Source organism: Episyrphus balteatus, chromosome 2 (assembly GCF_945859705.1).
Source record: "Episyrphus balteatus chromosome 2, idEpiBalt1.1, whole genome shotgun sequence".
NCBI lineage: Eukaryota > Metazoa > Arthropoda > Insecta > Diptera > Syrphidae > Episyrphus > Episyrphus balteatus.
The window spans coordinates 30,364,422-30,388,983 of NC_079135.1; the positions used below are offsets into that span (position 1 = coordinate 30,364,422).

General features: G+C 30.5%; 1 protein-coding gene across 3 annotated transcripts in view; it reads left to right on the forward strand.

Annotated features, from left to right (window-relative positions):
• The first annotated feature begins 4,212 nt into the window (after positions 1-4,212).
• Positions 4,213-24,562, forward strand: part of LOC129912463 (talin-2) — a 44,108-nt gene continuing 23,758 nt past the window's right edge. For 2 of the 3 annotated variants that reach the window (XM_055990720.1, XM_055990723.1), the window contains exons 1-2: positions 4,213-4,322; positions 20,778-20,845. The gene's annotated coding sequence lies outside the window, so the exon portion shown is untranslated. Of the gene's footprint in view, positions 4,323-9,170; positions 9,854-20,777; positions 20,846-24,562 lie in introns of those variants that run through there. The other variant, XM_055990721.1, reaches the window with a different exon arrangement.

Here is a 24,562-nt window from a genome sequence, read left to right on the forward strand (position 1 = left end):
TATAATTGGCGGATGGAGTCGGATGCTAATGTCAATTGTTGTTGTTTTCCATAAGTTTCCATCCGCCGAGTGCGGTTGCGAGCGCACTCGTCGGATGAAAACTTATGGAAAACAACAACAATTGACAGCCCTACAAACAATTTGGGTTCTATAAAGCTTTACAGATGCAACTGTTGCTTCTGTAAAGCATTATAGAAGCAAAATTGTTTGTAGGGAGTAGCTTCCGACTCCATCCGCCAATTATAGTTCCGGCTTTAAGCCGAAGGTGACTAAAGTGGACAGTCCCCATAGAAAAATCCTTGTCGACCTAAGCCGTGCGACATACAGGGTGTCCCAAAAGTTAACGTCGAAACGAAAACGGTAGATAGGGTAGGTGGTGACAGTTATCAGAAAAATAATTAAAAAAATCGCAGCCATATATTTTGTGAGTTATGGGCATTTGAATAAAAGTCGAAAAAATAGTCACCCTGTGAGGGTTTTTTATGTGCCGTGACTACAAATCTTAATTTTTCTCATTTTTTTCTTTTGTTACGGAACCTTGAATAACCCTGCTACCAAATGCATTCAAAAATTTTTACTCAGCTGCATCAGTTTTAAAGAAAATTTCACTTTTTTGCCCAACTAAGTACCAAAAAATTTTACATGACTCTAATTCAATGAACCGTAGTGTAAAAAAAATGCACTACGATGTTTCGGCAAGTTACATTAAAAGTTGGTGTGTTCAATTCTCTTTTCAAAATGGTATAACATTGTTGAGAATATTCCATAAATAACTGAGATAAAATTTATTTTCTTAAGAAATCCGACTTTTTTATTAGGTATTTTTTCCATATTATTTTAGTTTTGTACCCTTTCAGAACCTTTCAGAATACAAAAACTTAAATAATTATGGAAAAATAACCTAATAAAAAAGTTAGATTTCTTAAGAAAATAAATATTATCTTGGTTATTTATGGATTATTCTCAACAATGTTATACCATTTTAAAAAGAGAATTGAGCACACCAACTTTTAAGGTAACTTGCCGAAACATCGTAGTGCATTTTTCTTACACTACGGTTCATTGAATTAGAGTCATGTAAAATTTTTTAAGTACTTAGTTGGACAAAAAAGTGAAATTTTCTTTAAAACTGATGCAGCTGAATAAAAAATTTTGAATGCATTTGGTAGCAGGGTTGTTCAAGGTTCCGTAACAAAGGAAAAAAATGAGAAAAATTAAGATTTGTAGTCACGGCACATAAAAAACCCTCACAGGGTGACTATTTTTTCGACTTTTATTCAAATGCCCATAACTCACAAAATATATGGCTGCTATTTTTTTTATTATTTTTCTGATAACTCTCACCACCTACCCTATCTACCGTTTTCGTTTCGACGTTAAATTTTGGGACACCCTGTATGTTAGGCTTTATGTGAAGAGTTTTCACTTATTAAGCCTAGTACGCAGTTCGGGAGAAATTTTATTTCTCATACAATTTTTTTCTCGGGACAAATTTTGTCTTTAATATTTTTTCAAGCAGTACGCAGTTCACGCGCAAAGTTAAATATTTGCAGTCGCTGTAAAGAAAAAGTCTCCACTTAATGTTCGAAGCATTATTCTGTCGGCAAAAATGTGACAAGAAAAAAAAATAAAACAAAACTGAAAAAAATTCAAACAAAATTGATAATAAAATACTTGGAAGGTGAAGACGAAATAAATAAAACTCAGAATCAAAGAAAAAAAAAAAGAGTTCAATTAATTTCGAGAGAAGAAAAAAATTATGCAAATTAATAGAATTTACTTAATTTCTCCACCTTAAAAATTATTTCCGGGATTAAAAAATGTTTTGTAGAGATAAAATTTGTTTTTTCCCAATCTGCGTAGGTACTAGGCTTTATTCACTTACTTTTTAATGTCTTGGGCACTTTTTTACTTTTTTTTGCTTGGTTCAAAGAGTTGTTTTGACGGTTTTTAATTTTTAATTCATTTATTTCTTGTGAAAAAAATAGGGTCGAACTACGGCATACGTTCGTTAACGTATGGTTGCTATGTATCCCTTTCTTTTTCTACTGATTACGTAGAGAGAGCAATAGTCAAAACGTTAACGTATGATCGTAATCGTGTGCGGTGATTCGACCCCAGATTTTCTGTTTTTTTTTTATTGATTTTAAAGTAAGTTGGAATTTTCTATGGACTTTGGAGACCTAGAACACTTTTCGTCCCCCTTCAGCTGCGTATACTAAAAACTTTAACTAATTATTCGAACAATTCAACGACGACTGTCGGCATAAAAATCTCCTTAAAAGAATTAAAGAATATATGAAAAAACGTCTACCGCATTTCTTTCTGATGTAGTCATTCCTCTACTCATTTTAAGGCTATCCCACACCAACGACGAACGACGATAACAAACGCCACCGAACTGTATTGAACAGTATTCCACACCTGAACGTCGCGCGGCTTTTTTCGCGTCATCGTTAGCCGCACCCTTTACTCGCATTTAACTTTTAAGCTTAGGATGCCGTTTTGAGCTAAATCTTTACTCCCATTGACTTAATATATATGGACTGCTAGAAGCATATTCAGGTTGGTTCCACTTGTTTCTTCGCGATACTAGAGCCCTAAAAAAAAGCGGAGAATAAGTGCAACATTTTTGACCAAGTGCGAAAGGAACAAATATAAAAAAACAGAGAAAGCACTACCTTTTAACGACAGATGTCATTCACTAAAAGTTTCCTCTTTTCGCCGTCTAAAGCCCAGTACGCAGATCGCGCTAAACTAAATTTTATCTCGACAATTTTTATCTCTACACGCGTTCGCTAAAAGCCAAGATAAATTTAAATTTAAAAATAACGGCTGAATCACAGTTTCATACTTATACCTGCTTACATTCAATAGGTGTGTTTTTTTGTTTATCTATATAGATTTTGTGCAAAAAAACGACATCGAGATTTTTGAAATCAAAACAATTTACGTGTTAAAAACAACAAAAACTTTATCTGTATAGATTTTTGAAAAATCCAGATAATTATCCAGATTTTACTTTTTCTCGATAAAAACAGTAGTGCCAAGGTACTTTATTTGTTTTAAAAAAATCGAAAAAAAATTCAATATGGCTACCTTCAAACGCTTATAACACAAAAACGACGCAACTAATGTTAATGGTCATGGTCTTAAAATGTAGCTAAGAATATACAGATAATTTTTGGTTTTTTGTGAAAAAACAATTTTTTTGAATCCAAAATGGATGCCATGGCCATATGAAAATTTTTGTTTGTATCCAACATGGATGTAATGGCCTTCCCACTTCGGAGTTAAAATAAAAAAAAAAAAACAAAAGGAACATTTTTGACAGACAGCTGCTCAAAGTATATGTACAGTGGTGCCAAATGTTTGCATGGATTTCAAAAATCGTTTTTTTGCACAAAATCTATATAGATAAACAAAAAAACACACCTAATATTACATACATATTTTTTTTTTACCTGCAGAATACCTTTTTTACGCTCACATTTTGTTTTGTTCCTCTTCTTTTATTATATTCCAAGGTTTTTTTGCCTCTTATTCCTTGCAGCAGCAACAACGACCACAAAAATGTCAAAATTTATCTGTGAAAAAATGCGCTGAGCATTATTTCGCGAGCTAAATTGAGTGGAGACTTTTTGCAAAAGTAGTAGATGACAATTCGAATTTAGCGCGTGAACTGCGTACTACCTGGCTAAAAATCCTCGCTAAAATTTATCTTTGGAGGAAATTTGTATTAAAGATAAATTTTAGCGTGATCTGCGTACTAGGCTTAAGGTTATACCGCTAGTAGAGCTAGAAAGATGTGTAATCTTTTTTTTTCAATTTTTGTATGGAAAAGTCAAACGACTAGCAGTCCATATATAGTAGGTCAATGTTTACTCCCATACAAAATTCTTTCCAAAATTTAAGCTCTTCCAAATTTTAGAGAGAATTTTGTTTGGGAGCTAAAATAAGATTATACTGTAAACTAGGCTTTAGCATTACCAAAATGAATTTCAAATTGGTCTCCAAATCGTCAACGAAGAGTAAAAAACAAAAAATGTTCACGGAGAATTCTCAATAAAATTAAAAACATCAATTTCCTTACAGTGCAATCACCTCCTTACATTTTCCGAACACCTTCCACCTTATTTCTCAGATCACTCACCAGGTGTCTCACTCATCACATCAATCGATGACATATCTCAGGGCGTATGTGTAATGTGTATTATTTTTTTTCCATCAAAAGAAGACCAAGTCCGTCAAAAAAAAACTTAAGTGTTTATTTTTATAGTTAATTTTATCAAGTTCCTTCGATTAATAAATACAAAATATCCGTAAGTATATTTAATTAATAATGGGTTTAATAAGTGAATGTTAAAAAACCTATGAAAAACAATCAATTTATTGAATTATTCAAGTTTAATTCCGTCATCTGCTTAAAAATAAAAATCTTCAACCCACACTCCGCCATCTTTTACATACATTATCGTGAAATATAAAGAAAAAAATCCATGGAAAAACAATTTCATAGTTTTTTTGTGATCAGAAAACCTTTGTCTTTGAATAATTGCAAAGACAATTTAACAAATAAATCATTAATTATAAAATTAAGTGCATTTCAATGGGATTTTTTGTGCCACTTTGTTAAAAACTACTCCGTCTTTGGCCGACCGAAGACGACGACAATGGCACAGATTCCAGTTGAACCGGAAATTTATTCCATATAAGGGCCAACATCGATATTTTCTCTCCCTAATCTCTTCCAATCGAGTTGTTGTTGGTTGGGAGTAAACAAGAATTCTTTTTCTATTTGATTGGAAAAACATTTGTCGATCGGTTTGCACTGTGCAATACTCGGAATGAGTCTTCTTTCTCTAATCAAAAAAACTAGTTTATCGCGAAAGAATTACGCGATATTAGAGCAATCGCAAGTTCCTCCTTGGGATTGCATTATTTGTAGGTATATCTTGGATAAGATAAAAAGTTCTTGTCTTGACAAATCAAAAAAATGTCATCGCTCATTTTGTGGCCTTGATTGAAATTGTAGACTTCTTGTTGTGGTTTTTTTTTGAAGTAGGCAAAAGAGCGAAAGTTAGGTCATTTGTATAATATTCATAATAAATCACAGAGACTAGCTATATAATATTCTTGCATTCAGGTCTCTGGGGTGTATTAACCGAATCTGAATTATTACCTCATCGTTTTATTTTTAGTGGGGAAACGCAAAAAAAACTTAAGATTACCGCAGAACGAAAAAGTATAAGCAAGTAGCGTTTGCTTTGCCAGCTGGGGTGTCACCTATTGGTTTTTGTTATTTTTTTTTATTTGTTGTTATTGAAAGTGGCTAAGTAAATATGAGGATCTAAAATGATCGTTTTTTTTTTCAATGACTTTTTTTTTGCAATATACTTAAGACACTTATGAGTTATGAGAAAACGAATGTTTATTTTCAGTTGGAAAGATAAGATAATGGATATCCCTAGTGGTTTTTCTTTGATTTCATGAATTTTATTTTTTGTAAGTTACCCAAAACAACGCAAGTTATGTATGTGTCATCGTTTTTATTCAAAGAAAGTAGGCTAGGTTGGGATTAAAAATTTAACACAAATACAGAAGTAACAAATGAAAATTTCTTGATTAAAATAATTAATCTATTCGATCTCTTTGCAAAATCACAAGACAATGACATATGGCAAAATAAGAAGAAGATTGGTTTTATAATAAAAATTCTATATACTACTGAAAACAGTAAAGTAGAAGAATAAGTACTAGGTATATTTAATTGAACTTGTTAAATTATGTCAAGGTGTCTCACGATAAGTCAACTGATGAGTCCAAGTGAGCTGCACCGGGACGAAACGCCAAATTTTTTTTTATACTATGTTAAATCATATGGAAAAAGGTGAGATCAAGCTCTTCTGATTTTTAATACATTTTTTGAGATCGATCTCAATCAAATATATTAAACTGCTTGAACTCTTATTTTGCATTCAACACAATAAAAAGATTGACGCTTTTGTTAGAAATGTTCCTAGTGAAGTCATTAAATGCGTTCAATTGTGTGAAGCTTATAAAGAAAAATTATAAACAAATATTAAATAGTATCAGGTACAGTTTTGAGAAGATGCGTATCTTCATTTTTATCAGTTTGCCCCCTGATTTGTCTTTAATTGTTATGTACTTCTATCTTTTTCCTAGCTTGTGTGAGTTTCCTTGAGTTGTTAATGGCTTTCTATAATATTATTTATGGACTCCTGATCAGTTCGTTGTTAGGGTTCTCAAGTTATACTGGACGTAACAAGAAGCGTATACCTAGTAGCAGCATGTATCTGACATTTGAACTTAACCCATTTCCGGCTAGCGTTGCGTTTTCGCAACGTCATGTTTGAAGACTTCTGGAACATAACTAACTAAAAATTAAAATAAAGTAAAAAGTAATTTTGAGAGATTGTTGAATTATCTAATCGACCTGTTTTTGGATAAATTTTTTCGTGCTTTTTTAGGACTTTCAAAATTCGAGCTCTAGTAAAATTTGAAGTAGGATTTTTGAACGCGTTTTGTCTTTTTATTTTCAACAATTTTTCAATACCCAGTGTATTTACATTTAGTTAATTTTTTCATAAAAATATTCAAATAAAACTGATTTTTTTAAAAATATTTTTTATAATGCCCATTTTCGGCAAGCGTTGCGAAAAAACAACGTTAATTTTCCGGAAAACCAGAAGCTTTTAAAAAAATTTTTGTTCACATTTCTTCTAATTACACCGACTGATAGTGTGTAAAATTTCAAGTTTTTAAGTCTACTGGAACTGGTAGCCGCCGGAAATGGGTTTACTTTTTTTTGCAGATTTTCTGTGCGAAAAGAGATATTGCGAGTTACGCATTTTTTTAAAAATGAATTACTATAATAACAAGACGAACAAAGTTAAAAAGTCAAAGAGTATTCATCAAGCTTACCTGTTTTCTTTTAATTTTCCAACTTAAAATAATCAAAATTCCATAATAGTCGTAGGTTAAAATGAACTTCGAAAAATTTATCTTAAAATCTCTTCGTAGTTTCAATTTTTATGAAATTTTTCAATACGAAGAGAATCTGTAGAAGTTATTTTTTCGGCGTATTGAGTCCGTGAATGATCTCTACGGGGCTTCAATTGCATCAAATTACAATTCACAAGTAGAAATCTATTTACGAAGGTTTTCACCTTCCTTGGGAAAATTCATGTAACTTTACAAGTGCTGCGTTCTTATAGCCAAATTTGTATTTTAAATAACCCCAATTCCAATTTAAAAAAAAAGCAACGAAAATGATGGTACATATTTGTATTTTTCTATCTTACGGAATAAACCGTCAAACGAAGCAATATTTATGTTTTGTGTTGTAATTCAAGAAATAGTCATAGAGCTTCGTAGTGTTTTTCTGTAATCACGAACTGAAGATGAATCATATTTTGTTGCCAATAATACAACACCTTAAATGGCAAAGTACTTCGGACAATTTGGCTGTTTACTTGATGTCATATTTGTTAATGATGCTATTTACTGTATCGTAGACAACAGTTTTACACTTTGTATTCTTGATGTATTCCACACTAAATTTTTTTCTCTGTCTGAATATAATTTTGTAATTGAAGCTTGATGTTAGTTTAAATTACTGAGCATATAGCCTTTAGCTGAAACAAAAGTTAACTCCATTTCTACTTGTAGTATAAGGTACAGCCAGTTTTATCAAATAATTAAATAGCTTTAATCTAGTACTACCAAGAGCATATCCATACCGCAAGAATATATTAAGCGAAACTTTAAACATTTTAAAAGAATCGAAAAAAAACTTATCCAGTTATTTATTTGTATATTTAGTAAATGAAACTAACTTATTTTGAAAGCAATTTTTAACATTAAAAAGCGGTAAAACGGAGAGTTTGGACAAATAAAAAGTTACTAAAAAAAAAATGATGCTTGTTATATTTTTATTTCGCCAAATTTCAGGATGCAATATTATTTTTTTGAGATAATTTGGAGGTTTGTACAATTCTATTCCCTAAAACGAAAAAAGTCAAACCAAAACGTGACGGTAAGCCCAAACCTTAAGTTTCCATCAAAAAGATATTTTAAGAAAACTAGTCAGTTAATTACATTTTTGCGGGAAGGTAACGATAAAAACCAACACATTTAGATTTTTAAAGTGTGATTTTCTCAGTCTAAAGTTGATTTTTTTCACGAACCACTTTTACGAATTTGGTAAAAAAAATCATGTATTTTTACAAGAAGTTTTATCAGCTGCTTGCTGGTGTAGATTTCTATTTTCCCAGGCTACCCACTTCATATAATAAAACATCCCTTTGTTTCCAGGTGCTTTCATAATTAAATAAAGCCTAAGGCAAAGATAAGCTTTACCTTATGTGTATATAAAAATTTTCACTACAGAAGAATTGCGGTATCATCTTCAAAGTATTTAACAGAACTTCATTGTTTCCACACAAATATTTATAATAAAAAAAGATCATTGAACCCATATCTACCTTAACGGTTTACATTTTCAGTTCGAAGACCCATTTCAAACTGATAACATCTTCGATTACATATTTTTTTATCTTCACTTATACTGACAATGAGAACAAAACTATTTGTTCGACTTGAAAATTAATTTTCTTCTCGTCTCCAATTTAATTGAATCGAGTGCATTCCTCAGATATTTAAGTTGGAAGAAGCAATTGCAACTCCAATTCAATGTTGAAGTAGTTGTGTCTCGTTATTGAATTCTCAGACCATTTTCATTCACTTAATTTAAAATTTAAATAAAAACATTCATACTCTCTCGCATTGTGTGTATAAGATATGCTTATCATGACTATTCTGCCATAAAGTTGCCGCTGTTGCTCGTTTTGCAAATTAAACAAAAAAAAAAGTACATACTCCAAACAATGACAAGAGCTCAGAGTGAAATACAAAAAATTGCTCTCGGACTGTCCACTCGCTAATCATTTTTTATTCTCGATAAAACAACTTTTCATATGTGACTCTGAGACTCTGAGTGATGTGATGATGAAAGTTTCTTATAACAAAATAAAATACAATCAAAAAATCCAAACCATAGCAATATTATAGTTTTTTTTTGTTTTGTTTTTGTTTTTTCATTCGTTTCTGCTTTGGTTTTATTTTTTTATATTTTTTTAATTTTTTTTACTTCGTTTCTTTAATAAGCAAAGCAAGAACCTACTCACTAGTCATACTACTGCCGCCACCACACATATAATTCGCTTGGGGTTTTTCAAAAACTGAGAGAATTATGTTCATTTAGTCGGAGACTGACTTCCCCTCGTTGTGTGTGCGTGTAAAATTTGTTTTAATAACACAAAATTAAATTCATTTATTTGATTCCACATACGGTGGAAGAATACCCAAGTCAATTGCGGTTACATCTGAAGAGGATCCAGCTTCTAAAAAAAGATTTTCTGCTCTTTAGTGTTTACAAAAAAAAAAAGCCAATCCATTATAGTTGTCTCTCGATGGTAAACAATTGAAAAACAGTGAAACAGTGTGATTATACCAGAATACAAGCAGATTCAGATTATTCTTATTCCCCATGAACAACAACGACCAACGAATTCTTGTGAAAACGCAGGCGTGAAAATTGAAATAAAAAAAAATTAAATAAAAATCAAAAAAAGAAGAAGAAGATTACACTCCAAGTCCAGCAAAGAGGAGGGTGCGCTTTTTCAAATTCAATTTTTTTTGTTGAAAATAATTTATTGATTTTATATTTGGTCCCAAAAAGAAGTGGCAAATTTTTTATTTATCAAGTGGAATTTGTGTTTTTTTCAACAATTTTTTGCTGAATATCGTAAACTCATTGAAGAAAAAGCTGGTATGTGCATTTATTTTTTCTTTGTATCTAAAACTTATTTGCATAAAAATGTAAAGGCATCTCTATGAGTATGTTGGTTGATGATGTAAATTGACGGATCAATAAAATTGCTCTGATTTCAATTGATTTATAAAATTTATTTTTCATATCGAACTTTTATTTGGTATAATTTATATAGATTTTGTATTAAAAAAAATCCAAGTGGGTTGGTCATTTTTCCAATCGAAAACTAATTTCAGTGTAAATTCATATGAATTAGAGTATTATGTGGATGGGAGGTTTACTTAAAGTGAATTGTAGTTTTTCTCGTTTAAAAAACTGTTGTCCAAATACACATACTCTCCATAGTAATAATAATGTATTGAGTGGGATGTGCATCCGTTGTTTAACTGGTATTTATTTTGGGTGCAAAATATATTGATATATATTAAAATCAACGACCTGTTTATTAATTTGTTTCTAAAGAATTCAAAATTGTCTCTGTCGTCAGAGAGCAAGAAAACTCACCATGTGTGATTGAAATTTATGATGATTAAGTAAAATTCCAAAGAAAATTATTATGGTTAAAAAATTAGTCATAGCCGCACATTACAACAAAACTCTCTCATACACATGGCTGCATTTGTTTTGTAAATGAGAACCGGGGCCCAGACTAGTATAGTGTCATTGTTTACAAAATTTGAATATACATACGTCAGATTGTAACATTGCATGAGGGAAAAGAATGTTTATTCCAAAAAGAAGTATACAAAGCCTTATTAGCGAAAAGGAATGTATAGTCTTCAGATTAAAATTTGTGTTTATATTAATATTTGTTATTGTTAGGATAGCGATGTGTGGTGCAACGACAAGAAGGTCAACGTATTGATTCTCTGACATCACTAACAAGTTCATGTATACTTTATGAATGCTTGGTTAATGTTAATAACATAAAAGCAGGAGGCACAACTAACAAGATGTTGACAAGTGCAGTCAATACATTTTTTTTTTTCAACATCTTGAGTTTTGATTGGGATTTTATGAAAAAATATTTACAAAAACAAATTTATAAAAAGTAATAAAGCAGCGATTTTATTGATAGAAGCTGTTGCAAACAAAAATAAGTTTAAAAATATCCCAAAACCTTTGGTTCATTTAATTTATTCTTGGTTTCGAACCAATAGACAAAAATGGAATTCCGAGTTAGAGCGCTACTGTGTGATCCTCAATTGACTCCTCGTGACAGGAAAGCGACGGAGAAGTTTTCCACAATTATAAAAGAACATATTATGTTCTCCTATTTGCCAGTGTAGTCGTGCAGGTTTTAATGGTTATTCGTATGTCTTGGCACATTAGGTTATTCGTTTGGCTTTTATTGTAAATGGACTATCTATCTTGGTATTTCTAGTTAGATGACTCCACCTATTACGATTTAAATCTTCTTCTAAGAAGAGGCAAATATTTTGACCTTCAAAACTCCTTGAGGAATGTGTACTCTTTTTTAAATGAGTCATGAAGTGGTGATCCTTGTGTGCAAAATTTATTAAAGGGTCTATTGTGTCCCATTTTGTGTTGAGTAAAATTAAGCAACGCAGATTTATGTATATATTTTTTATTTATTATATTAGTGCATCCAAGTTGTGTAGAACCCGCTTTAGTCTTTAGTGTTTTGCGTTCCTAAATTTGCATGTGGCATAATTTCCTCTCCGAAAAATGCTTGGATGTCCTCTTAGATTGCCACAAGTTCATGTGGGACAATGCTTTTGAAGAAGCTTCTTGAGTTGATTTAGATAAGGTTGTCTATTCCCTTTGCTACCTCCTGGCCGTATCTTCAGTTTTATTTCCACGAATTCAGGAGTCATTGCTTCTGCTCTTGGTAAAGAATCCAGCTTCTGAATCCTAACAGATTTTGCGAATTGGAATGGTTTTTTTCACACACTTGAGGGTTACTTTTTTCTTGAATATCGGATTAAAAAGGGATAATAAAACCTAATCTGATGAAAAGTTTTGACAATTTTGAAACTTATGTGTATGATTTTTCTAAATCAATTTAACGTTCTGGTATTTTGCTAGGATCGGCTGGCCAGTAAATTTGTGATCTGGAGTAACGAAATTCGGAACTGTATTTGCTGACTAAAAGGGAAAGTCTTATCTATCTATGTTGTAACAAGCATTAATAACCCTAAAATCTCCACGAATTTATTTTAACCTGATTTAAAAGTTCTGTATGATCAATTTCTGTCGGTGAACGACTTGTTGAACAAACATGTTTGTGTGTTATGGAGAACAACTATTTAAATAAACATGTTATGATACGAGGCGTGTTCGATAAGTCTTGGAAGCGTCAAACCGACTAAAAGCAAAAATAAAAATATAAAAATACATCTTATTATTATTGCTTTTACTACGTTGTACGCCTGAGAAGGAGCATGGTATTCAGTTTTAGTACTTTCCGGTAGTAGTTTATCATTCCCCAGTAGTTCACTATTTCGATTGTTCTTTCTTTTTAGTGGTATTTTCACATGTTAATAACCGCCGAAAACAATCATTTGAATTCCAAAATTGGTCGTACTGGGGCCTGTTTCAGAGCTTACTACATAAACTATATCAGCTACTTCAACTACACCAGCAGCGACATCAAAAGATGGGGCCGATTGAACTTCCGAAAATACTTGTTATGGTCTAAAAAGTGGAAATGGTCAAAAAAGTTATTCGAGTTGTCCATCAGGCCACGCCAATTAATGTTTAAAGCTGATGTAGCTGATGTAGTAAGCTTTGAAATAAGCCCTGGGTGAATTTTGAACTCATTGTTACACATCATTACCTGTGAGTCATAATATTCAATTTTTTTACTTCACTAGACAACAACAAAAAAATTCATAGTTTTAATCTAAAAATAACTTACTATTTATTATGAGTAATAGAAAAAAATACAAGATTGTAATCTTATTTGCGGTGGGCCTATTTAGTTGTTAAGTATCAATTACGCTCCCTTTTTTAATCATAAAAATACTGAATCGCTCTCATGCTTTGTTAAAGAGAAATACATTGAATTTGTACTGATCCCGTCATCTTTATGCTGATTGTTGTCGATTTTTTTATATTCACTCTTTATTATTAACTCGCTCAGTTACGTCAGAAAGAAGTCACAATACTCGTATCTGAGACGTGAATGGAGAGCTTCTTTGAATTTAAATTCAATTTTTATCTTTTTCCTGTTATATTATTTATTTATCATAAAAAAAAAACAATCTTGACTATTATGAGACTGACTAGTGTTAGAATCTGTCGGACAAGATTTAAGTGTGTTTTTATGTTGTTTTTTAGTTTTTGATTTAAAATTTTAAATCAGCAGTCAGTCAAAAATGATATGTTTTTGTTTTTTCTTGTATTTTGTTTCTGTTATTTTATTTGTGGCTGTTGCGTGAGGTAGCTAAATTTTGTTTTTATTAATGGTGGAAGAAAAAATATGAAAAACATCACAAACCATTTCCATCTAACCACACACCGATAAAAATAGATATCCAAGGTAAACAAAAAAGGTACATAGATCAAGCAAAGACTAACCGACATGCCTCTGCCTCCACCACCACCGCAGCCACAGGCTGATTGAATCTGAATGAGTGAGTGATTCATTTAGCTGACGCGTCGATTGAATTAGTATATTATAGAAAATTTGGCAGCGAAAGTTATGCATAATGAAATTTATTTACTTATATATAATTTATAGTTTATGTGTTGTTACCATAAGTAGATACTCCATACAATTACCTATGCAATTTATTATTATTTTGTATTTTTTATATCTCTTTGATCTTATACAGTGTTGTTGGCGACCGCCGACAACGACGACTTTGAAGTATAATTTCCGTGGAGCCATTTCGAATTTATATTCATTAGATTTGGTCGCAGTTAGTGTTCAGGTTGAGGATGTTCTTTTAGTTTTTTTTTTTTATTTTTTGTTTGTTTTATTTTTACAGCTGGTTGATTTACTTTGAGAAAAACTTGATAGAAAATTGTGTATTGAAAGTGCAAGGTGATATTCACGTGTTGTGGCTCTATGCCAAGGTTTTGATAGAAGACAAAAAAATAACAAAATCACTTGTTAGTCATAGTCTTAGGGATTTTTTTTTTGTTTTATAGGTAAGAGTATTTTAAGTAATTGCGAAATGCAAAAGTGATGACAAAGGAGTGCATTTGTTTAATTTTCTTTGCCTTTTTACATGAGATAAATCATTCATCAAGGTATAAGTTTGTACAAAAAAAACTTTGTTCGAAAAAAAACAAACAAATAAATCTGAGATAATATTCAATTAACTTTTGAGGTGTTTACGCCAAATTTCTTTCGAAGTAATGAAATCTTGGATGCAATTTGTATGTGTTTTTTGATCCATAGAAAACAAATCTGTTTCTATCATTTCTTAATTGAATAAATGCTGATTTTACATTTTAACAAACTTGATTTTTTTTTAAACTCTAATTTCCATTATTATTGAGTACCCCCGAGTTCCAAAATCTTCTAACACTAGAGATGGAAGCTAAAGTGAAGGTTTTCAAAAATGGCCATAAAACCGTTTTTATGAATATTTCCACAAACTCAAAAATAAGAATACAATTACTAATAAATGAGTCGATTTGGTAAATTGTTAAGTTGTTTCACATAATTAGTTTGTCAACTTCCATTCTATTCTTCGAATGTAGATACCTAATAAGATGGACTTTTTTTTTTAAACCGCAAAAGATATTAAAATCTATTAGATAAGAAAAATATTGATCTTTTGACATAGACGATACTAAGAAGTTGTTTTTCAAAATAAGCCTATAATAAAAAATATTTTTATAATTACATTTCATAATGGTTCGTCTTACTTGCCTACAAACATAAAGCCAGAAAAAAAGCGAAATAAATGTATGAAATTTTAGAACAGCAAGACAGATTTTGTGTGGATCCCATTATATCAGATTTAATGACGTCACGTCAATATAATGTCCAGGAGTGCAAATTGTTTGTATTTTTTTTTTAGTTTGAATCTGCAAATACAAACGAATGAAAGATATAGAACTGTAAGTAGTAATGCAATATTTTTTTCAAGAACACAAAATAGTTTTTTTGGTTTTATAAAGAGGTTATGAATTAAAAGTAAAATAAACAAATTATTTGTTAGTTTCAAATAATTCTTTGATTCGTTGTCTTTTCGATGCCAAAGCTTTTTTCCAATTCAATTGTATCTGAAATTTACGTTGCACCTTTTAATTTTCTGTTAAACATTGCTCTAAAACTTACAGAAAGAATAGATACATAGGTTTAAGTGTAGAAGCAATTCAATCAATATGTCATAAAGATAACTTGATTTCCCTTTGTTCAATTCATATTTTTAACTTTAAGAAAAATGTATATTTATTTTAAGTACTGAATAAAATTTGCTGCGAAGATGCGTGGTTCAGGCAGGAACGGGACGATTTGTATGTTTTTAGAATACGAAAATGAGTGCTTCTATATTTTGTACATAAATATTGACGCAAAATTATAGACGATTTTATGCGAAACAAACAAACTGATTTAGTATCACGCTTGGCTTAACGTATGCTTTTTTGAATTATAGTTATGGTATTTTTGTATTTTTATGATTTTTTAGTATTTTAATGAGTTAACATTTTATGCTCTTGACAAGAAAAAAAAAAAATTCTCTGCAAACCAAAAAGTAAAAAACTTTTGTTTATCCTTAACAATCATTTGTTGTTGTTTCACGTGCTTAATTTTACTAAGTACTGAATTACCAATAAAACACGGCCTACATTTGATCTTAAAAGATTTCTCGTACTTTAAAACCAGAAACCCTTATTTTTCTTTTTAGTATCATACTCAGAAATCTGTGCCCGGATTATACTTTTCTCTATAATATAAATGTATACTACACTGTCTACATTTAAACTGTCTAAACTCTAAATAGAAAAACATTTCTCAGTTGCAAAACGCTCTGGAAGTAAAAAAGTGTTTCCAATTGAACAAAAGTTAGATTCCTGAAGTATTAAAGTTCAAATTCTGTTAACTAGTGCCACGTTAGTCTTTTCAGACCCTGATGGCCGAGTAAATTGATAAAGCTGTATTCGGAAAAACATGCCGGCGATTGATTGTAGAATTGGTCCCGAAGCACAGTGTGGCCAATCACGAATCTAGCTGGACAAAATTAATAACTCGCGTTAAATCGACTTTTTTTCTAAACAGTTTTAAACAAATGAATGTGAATAGATAAAATTCTATAAAAAAGAAAGATTTTTTAAAAAGAAATCTTTAATTTCTGCAAAAAGTGGGTTAAAATAGTGATGAAGAAAATGCATTTTTGAATTTATGATTCCGTAAACATATTCTTATGGATATACTTAATTATTTTAAAAAACGCTTGAAAAATCTCAATAAATAAAAACTCTATTGCTATTCACGAAAAAAGAGAGGCAGAATAATTAGGTTTTATTAAGAAATAGAACTTTTACACACATTTTTGCCAGGTGACATACATGATTTATTTTCTCAATATCATGCTTTAAATTAAAATTTTAGCAATGATTTTAATTAAATATGCTTCACAATCATAAAAAATGGCATCACCTTTAAAAATATCTGCAGATAATTTAAAAAAGTAACTCCTTTTTGTGCGATGCAAACTTGAAACATAAGGGCCTATTAAAAACAGCTGTGTTTATATTACCTTCGATGTTTTTCAAGCTAATAATTCTCTAAATTTCTTCGTGACCCTATTTCTGGCCTTTTACACTTGCTTGCTTTTTGCATTGAACTTGTTTAAGATGTTCCGACAGAAAAGCATCATTCATCAATGATAATGCCTCATTAGATTGAAAATTCCAGTGGTCTAGTGGTTCCAGAGGATCAGAACTTAATCTTTTATACATTTTGATCCTTCACTCAAAGAACATTTCGATAAATCCTTTCCGGTATTATTGGAATATGCTTTTTAAATTTTGCGGAGAGCGATCTTACTGATTTTAACTATTTTCTAATGGATAGGTGCACTTAGGAGACTTGTAACCTTCCGTTTGTTATATTTTTCCCGTTTTTTTAGTTTTTAAAAATTCTTTTCTACTTTTGTTTCACTATCTACTGTTTTTGTTTATGTAGTTATCACATTATAGTGGTCAAGCAAAATGAAATTCATGTTTAAAGAGTGGTCCAAAGTGTCTTCCACATTTTTTGTCTTTTTTCGCTTAACTTGAAGCACAAAACTTTTATATATGTTTTTAATTTTTATTTATTGTCAAAAATGTTCCAAAGATGATACCTGCTCATTAAAAGATCAAAAAAACTGTCTTTTCGATCTTATTTGGCAGTTTTGACACATTTTTCGAAAATTTGTTTTTTTGAAAATCTTGACTTCATTTTGAAAAGTGAAAAAAGTTATATGGCGGTCGAGAAAACGCGAGACATGTAACTAGCTAATCTTAATGACAACACTCCACCAAACACTAATTAATTAATTTCAGACCGGAAAAATGCGGAAAAATTAACTTTACCTCTATTTGAAAAACAAAGATATTTTTTTTTGCACTTCCTAGCCTTCATACAGAATTTATTTTTTTTTAAATAGTTGCAATGGTAATTAATAAATAAAAATTATAATACCTTACCCCCAAATGTAGATTAACAATTAAAAAAAACAATTACAACAAAAAAACTACCACAGCGTTTTTAGCCGTCAACCAAACTCAAGCGAAAAATAGAATACTTTGTATTATCTCCATCCAACTGTTGACAAGAACCAACTTTCAAGCTTAGCTTACGATAATCCGAGATGAAAACAAAAAAACCAAACATGAATTACAGTTACCCATTGTATTGAGAAGCTCTGCTCATGATTTAAAATCATGTGGCTAAACTTTTTTTTTTCTATTTTGTCCAGTCAGATTGGCGAATTACCACACTGTGCGAAGCCAGGATAAATAAGTACGTTTGTTTAAAATTTTGATAATGATATAATTCTTGGCAATACAAGCAAGTTTTGAGATGAAACATCATTTTACTGTGGGCTTCTTGTTGTTGAAATATAAGAAAATAAACAAATTCATTTCGGCATGTTTCCAAACGTACCTTCAGATATGGATGACACGATGATACGTATCACTATAATTTGGCAAACAAACAAACAAAAAAAAAAAAAACAAAAGAAACATACGCAAGGGTTGTTTGTTCTTCCGCCACGAGATTACCCTTAAAAAGCACACTTCACACACAATAACTTCGTTAAGATGTATATCTTCAAAGTATCAACATACACAACAAACCATAAAGCCAATTATACCTTCAATCCCATAACAACGTCTATTCAAAATAATACAAAATAATAGAACCATTGAATTATTTTTGTTAAAATGTATCCCATCTCTCCCACTCACCCATAAAGATAATGAATGCATTTTAGTTTTATATTTCCATTATTAATTTGTGTTCTTTTCATTTTTGCTCATCGGTTGTCGTGTCGGTTGGAAGCTTGAAAGCAAATAATATTGTAATTGACATTACACTTTTACTTACTCGTAACTAAAGTAGGGTATCTATCTCTATACACGTTTTTTTTATGCATTTCAAATGCATATCGTTTTCATCTATGTACTTCGTACTCATATATGTACTGTACTTGTACGTGAACTATTTGCAACAAAAGAGCTTTAAAGAAAATGAAAATTACGTTTTACTTACTTTTAATCTGAATGCATGGAGCATGAAACCAGAAGAAAAATCAAACATTCTTATCTGTGGGAAAAAAAGGAGGAATTCTTGGGGATTTCTTTTGATCGAAAGCAACCAAGTTATGTCACATACAAAAGCTGAAAGCCAAGCACTTGGTAAATAACCTTATACATGTGATAGGTTTTACATAGAAATTCTCTTTCTGTAAATTTTGTCGACGAAAATATTGGTTGGATTGGTTGGAACCCGTCAGTCTGGCGCCAAAGTTAGTAATAGGGAGAGCTATGGAGAAGGGTGGGTGGTGGTGTGGAATGGGTTGATGAGAGTTGGCACTGGTAGATGAACCTACATTTAATACCTATGTTATGTTTGTTCTTATAATATTATGATGTTTAAGACATTTTTATGGTAAATGTTACGAAATGTCTTATTTAATTTCTTAATAAAGCGAAACAAGTTAAGTAAACATTGACAACTAATGGGTTGTTCTTATCAAAAGATACCGAACTCACGAAACTAAAAAAACAAACATTATTCCATAATATTTGTGCACTCAATAAGTGAATCTTTTAAGATTTAAGTTCAAGATGTTTTTCAATATTTTTTTTTTCGTTAGAGAAAATTTTTTTTTGGAATAAGCATTTTAAAGTTAATTGTTATTTGAGGTTATCGAGAGTAACCATTTGCAAAAATCGAGTAAAATCGATGAAGCCATGAAAAAAATGTTTGTAAACAAAAAAAATCTAAAAAAAGAGATTTTTTATGGTTTAGATTAATACAACTTTCTATTAAAAGTTTTGTCATTTCATATCTTTGAAATTTACTGTATAACTTAATTTTAAAGTTCAAGTGACCTCAACTCCAAAGCGTTTCTTCGTTTTTGCTGTTTAACTTTTACTTATTGTATGAATTATTAAGTTACTATCCATATTCAATTTTTATAGAGTACAACTTAAAAATATTTAGAACGAATCGTCTTCATTAAAATACCATGCACAGTTTTTTTTTTTCCAAATATACGTCATTTAAGTCTAAGAGCCAACAAATTTTTTTGAGCGAAGCAAAACAGATTAAAATTCAACTTGTTGTTCACAAATATGCGTTTTCGTGATTTACTTAACGTCCGTCGCCAAACGAATCCTACCAGACATCAATTGTTCATTATTTTCTAGAGTATTGGCATCTGAAATTCGAAATCTTGTGTTTAATTTTCGGAAAATTAAAAGGTATTTGTCTTAAAATTTGCAACTTATATTATAGAAATTTGTTAAAAATCACAAAAACAAAACAAAAACATGGACATTTTGCATTGAATAATGGTTTTGGAAAGCTTCTTTAGGTTCAATTTTACATTTCGGCTCTTTAAAAATTCGGAAAGTTTTTAGTCTTGGTTTTGAATTTTCCTACTTTTTCTCTGTTAGCATACTGCATACCTAAAATCTGTTTATGGATTTGAACGAGTTTTTTTGCAAAATGAACTTTTTTATATTTAAGTTCAAAGTGGTAAAATCGAGCGTACCCTCCTTTTCACAAAATCGACGTTTTCATTAAGGTTTTTTATGTAATTCACATTTAATGTGGCAAAGTTCCCTACTGACTTTGACAGTTGAGGGTTTTTGCAAAGCCATATTTTTTTCGTCGAAAGTGGGAATTTGTACACCAAAGTATGTACTTACATAGATTTTTGAACGTAATATTTAAAAAAAATGTTTGGCAAATACTACAAGTACATTTTGTCCTAAAAATTCGAAGTCGAAATATGAGCGCTATTTGATTAATTTGAAACAATTACTAAAACCTAAAGTTACTTCCAGACGTGTGTAGCACCCGATACGTTACCTTTTGTATCAATATTGCTATCATTTTGGTATGGTCAAAAATCACATTTCTTCCAAAGATAACACTAGATAAATCATATTTTCCTTATGCTATAATAAGCTATCAGAAATTATCAATTTACATATGCGTATAAATGTAGCACCCGAAACAATGAAATGGCCCCTCAGCAATTATTTGTAATTTTGAATTATTCTCTGAGTTTAGTATAACTTGACCAAAAAAAATTTATTGTTCAAAAGGTTAAACAACTAAAATAATTAAGTGGCTGGCGCCAATCTTGAAACTCATTATCTCATTTTTAAACTTTAAATTTTCTGAAATTAATATGATATATTTAATCATTAACATTTTTAACAAACCTTAAGATAGTAAAATTTTAATTTGATTTTTCTTTTCTAATTGCAGAATTGGATATTGAAACGAACGAAACACACATACGAACGCTAAGGTCCTAATCTGTTCCTACAAGAAAGGTATGTTCTATTCAATGCTACTAAACTTAATTAAAAAAAAAGAATTGAGTATGTTGGTACGTCGTTTTATTATCGAGTAAAATTTATTTCGAATTTCAGTATTTGTGTTTGCCGCAATGAAATTGCGAAACGATAGAGGACTCCTCGCCTTCATCCTACGACCGACGAGCGATTATAATACAAAAGCTTTCCACTTACTCTCTCTCTCTCTCTCACTCTCTCTCCTGGTAAATACCTATATTTATGCCAATGTCTGTGTGCTCAAAGGACAAATATTCATGCTCACAATCCAGAGGCGCCACAATGTCGCGACAATTAAGATGCTATGGCGCGCCTTTATGTGTTCTTTTCATCTATCCTTGAGATATTTAAAAAAAAAAAAAAAACATCCAAACCAATGTGACCAATGTAATGTTGAATGAACCCCATTTTTCTTCCTTTCAAATGTACATTTAGACTTGGCTTTCTTATAAGATATTTATTTTTGAGTTTTTTTTTTTATTTTTCTGTGGGATCTATAAATCTGGTCCATATAAGAAGTGGGAGTCATTAAAGTTGATGTCGATATCATTTATAGCACTTTTCTTTTTTTTTTTTAATAGTTTGTGACAAAAGTTTTTTTTTTTTCTTTCGTTGGAGATAAAAGACTTTTCTCTTTTAAATAAATAAGAACTTGAGTTACTTTCAAAAAGACCCTTAAACTTTAACCAATGTATACGAATTCATATATCCAAAATACATAATGCTCCTCACAGCACGGCACTTGTTCAATCATAGTGGTGATCATTGTAAATGATAAAAAATCGAATCACAGCATGTAGTTTTCTGCGTAAGCACTTCTTTCAACCCTAAGAATCTGTAAAAAGTCTGCAAAAAATATCAGCTGCCAATGTTCATATAGTTATCCTCACTCCATCCTCCACTCATCATCATATACTTTACTTTTTGTAGTTAAAATCCCTTTAGTGGGTGGTGACGTTGTTTTTGTTCAGCTTTTAGACTCGTTCCCCTTCGTTTTGGTGTCTCACTCTGTCTCAAGTCCTATTTGGTCAGGCAAAGGGATTTTTCAACCATCATCCACCACAAAAAAGGGAATTATTTTATCTTCCCCGAAAAACAGAAACTGCTTCTGCTGCTGATAAAAGTCAATGGGGAATCATCCTTTGAGTCTGTAAAAAATTTGTCAACCCAACAGCAGTAGCAGAGTTTATATTTTCATAAGCAGCATTTTCTGCGTGTGATGTGATGTGCAGAAGTGAAATGGGTATAGACTTTGTATTGAAAGCATGGTCGAATATTGTGGAATTGTGACCATGATGAAATCATAGAACTTGGATGTCGTAGATTCAGTGTATCATTCTAGGCCTAACCACAGATCGGGAAGGACATCTACTCCGGGATCCTTCCTTGCCTAGAACACCAAACATAAAGTTTTATTTTTAAACACTTTGTGTAAATAGTTGAAGTTTATTTTTTTTTCTAAGTTTGAGTTGGTTGTTGTTTGTTTATTTCACTTAACAACCTGGAGTTGGTTGTGATTTTTTAAAGTTTTAATTTTTTTTGTCTAAAACAAGTGCCTTAGTGATTTTATTTATTTTTTTTCTTAAATAAATAAATTAATCTTGAGTTTTAATACAAGTGCCTTAATAAAAACGATTCTCAGAACGTTTTAAAAATAAACTATATAACTATGAATTGTATTAAATCACAATTGTGCCTCTTTCTTAATGTTAAAAGTTAAGTTTTTGTTTGAACAATATTTTTTTGTATAACAACACAATGTGTCCTCACAAAGTGCCTCTAAACAATTTTGTTGACTCTATTTCCAAAGTTTATATTTTGTTAAAATAATTGTTAATCTTATAAATATTTTATATTTATAACCAAAAAAAAAATAGCAAATTTAACTTTTTTGTAAATTTTGCTAAATGTGCCTTATTTGTTATTCCTTGGAAAAAAGAAATTTTTAAATTCTTTTTTAAGGAAATTTTAAACCAAAGAGTAAGTTATATTTAATTTAAATCTATAAATAATAATATATGTTTAAAATTTATTTTTATATTTTTTTCAAAGTTTTTGTATTACTTTGAAAAAAAATTCTTAACAATTTTATCTTACTGAAGATAGAAGTGTTTTTAAATAAATAATATTTTCATCGGTTGTAAAAATAATCACTGTCTAAAAAAATACCTACTTGAAACCAATTTTGTGTCAAAAATTCAAAAATTGGATCAATTTAATTTTTTTAACAAAGAAGTTATGATGAAAATGATTCTTACATGAATCATGATTGAATCATAAACTCATAAGATATTTTGCAATAAATTAATAACAAATCGTTAATTTTTGTTAAATTTTCTACCTCGTTGTACTTCCTAAGAACTCAAAATAGCTAAAGCATTTATTGTCGCAGATTATCGAGTTTTTGCAATAACTAATTGGATCCTAACGATCTTCGGTTCTATTGTTAAAATTGGGTATCAGAAACAAAATGTTCTACTCTATTAAACAGTAAATTTGCTGATCAACGCTCATCTTCGATTGTATGACCAGGGAATTAATTGACTGTCACACAATTTTGGACTTGATATTTAGCCAGTTATAGTTGCTTGAAATCATTGGGTGAGGAAACAACTCAAATTTTTGTTTCTATTTCGTTTCTGAAGAATACTCTTGAAGTTGCTATGATCGCTGAGCGTTCCTAATATTTGAAATAGTTTTAAGACCCTCAAATTGTATCAAATAAGTTATTTAAAACAAACGAGTGTTTGATATCGATTTATCCCAAAATTTTGAAGCAAATAAGTTTTTATTGTTAAAGTGCGTTGATTTTTGTTCTAAATCAAATTAAAACTTTTTTTCAATATCATATTTATTTTCTAAGTTATTGCATTTTAAGTAAACTTAACAATATGTTTTGTATCAAATCAGTCTGCGAGTCACTGAATATGGTTTGTTTATATAATGCTTAAAATTTCTTGATTTTATCATAATATATGCTTGCAAGGAGCCCATGACTTATGAGATAAAATCATCTCCGCGTCAGCTCAATTCGGTGAGTTAACTTTGAATCAAGTATGTTCCCAAGTATGTTTCGCAACTGTTCACTAATAACAATTTGCTTCTTGAGTTACATAAATTAGATCTAAATTCATTTGGAAGATTAACTATATGTTAAATCAGGACTGAACAATTGAACTAACAGATCTTTCAACTTAATTTTTCAAGTCGAAAGATGGTTAACATTTCTTGATTAAGTGCTGGCAAGCATCCCTGAGAATAATATTCATTTGCTCACTAAGTCTTACCTACAATAATTTTTTTTTTTCATTTGAAGTCTTCAAACAAATTTATGAGCAGTGGATTTATGAGAAGTGGATCTACCTCGAAATCAATCTTCAGAAATCAAGAACTCCCTGAAAATTATTATTCCGATATCAATTCCGAGGGAAACACATTCCAATGTAAATTGCAATAGTTGGGTGCTAAGAGCTAATGCACTGTTATCAATTATTTCGTCTTTGTCTTTTTTCCCCTTATTTATTTAAATTACAAAGATCTTCATAAAAGGCTTTGTAATAATGCAGAAGAAAAGAAAAAGAATCAAAATTTCAAAATGTTAATTTTCATACACAGCAAGATATCAAATCCACTAAACATCCAAAATTGCTGATGATTTTCATTTTGTCTTAAAATATTCTTGAACCTCACCAAAAT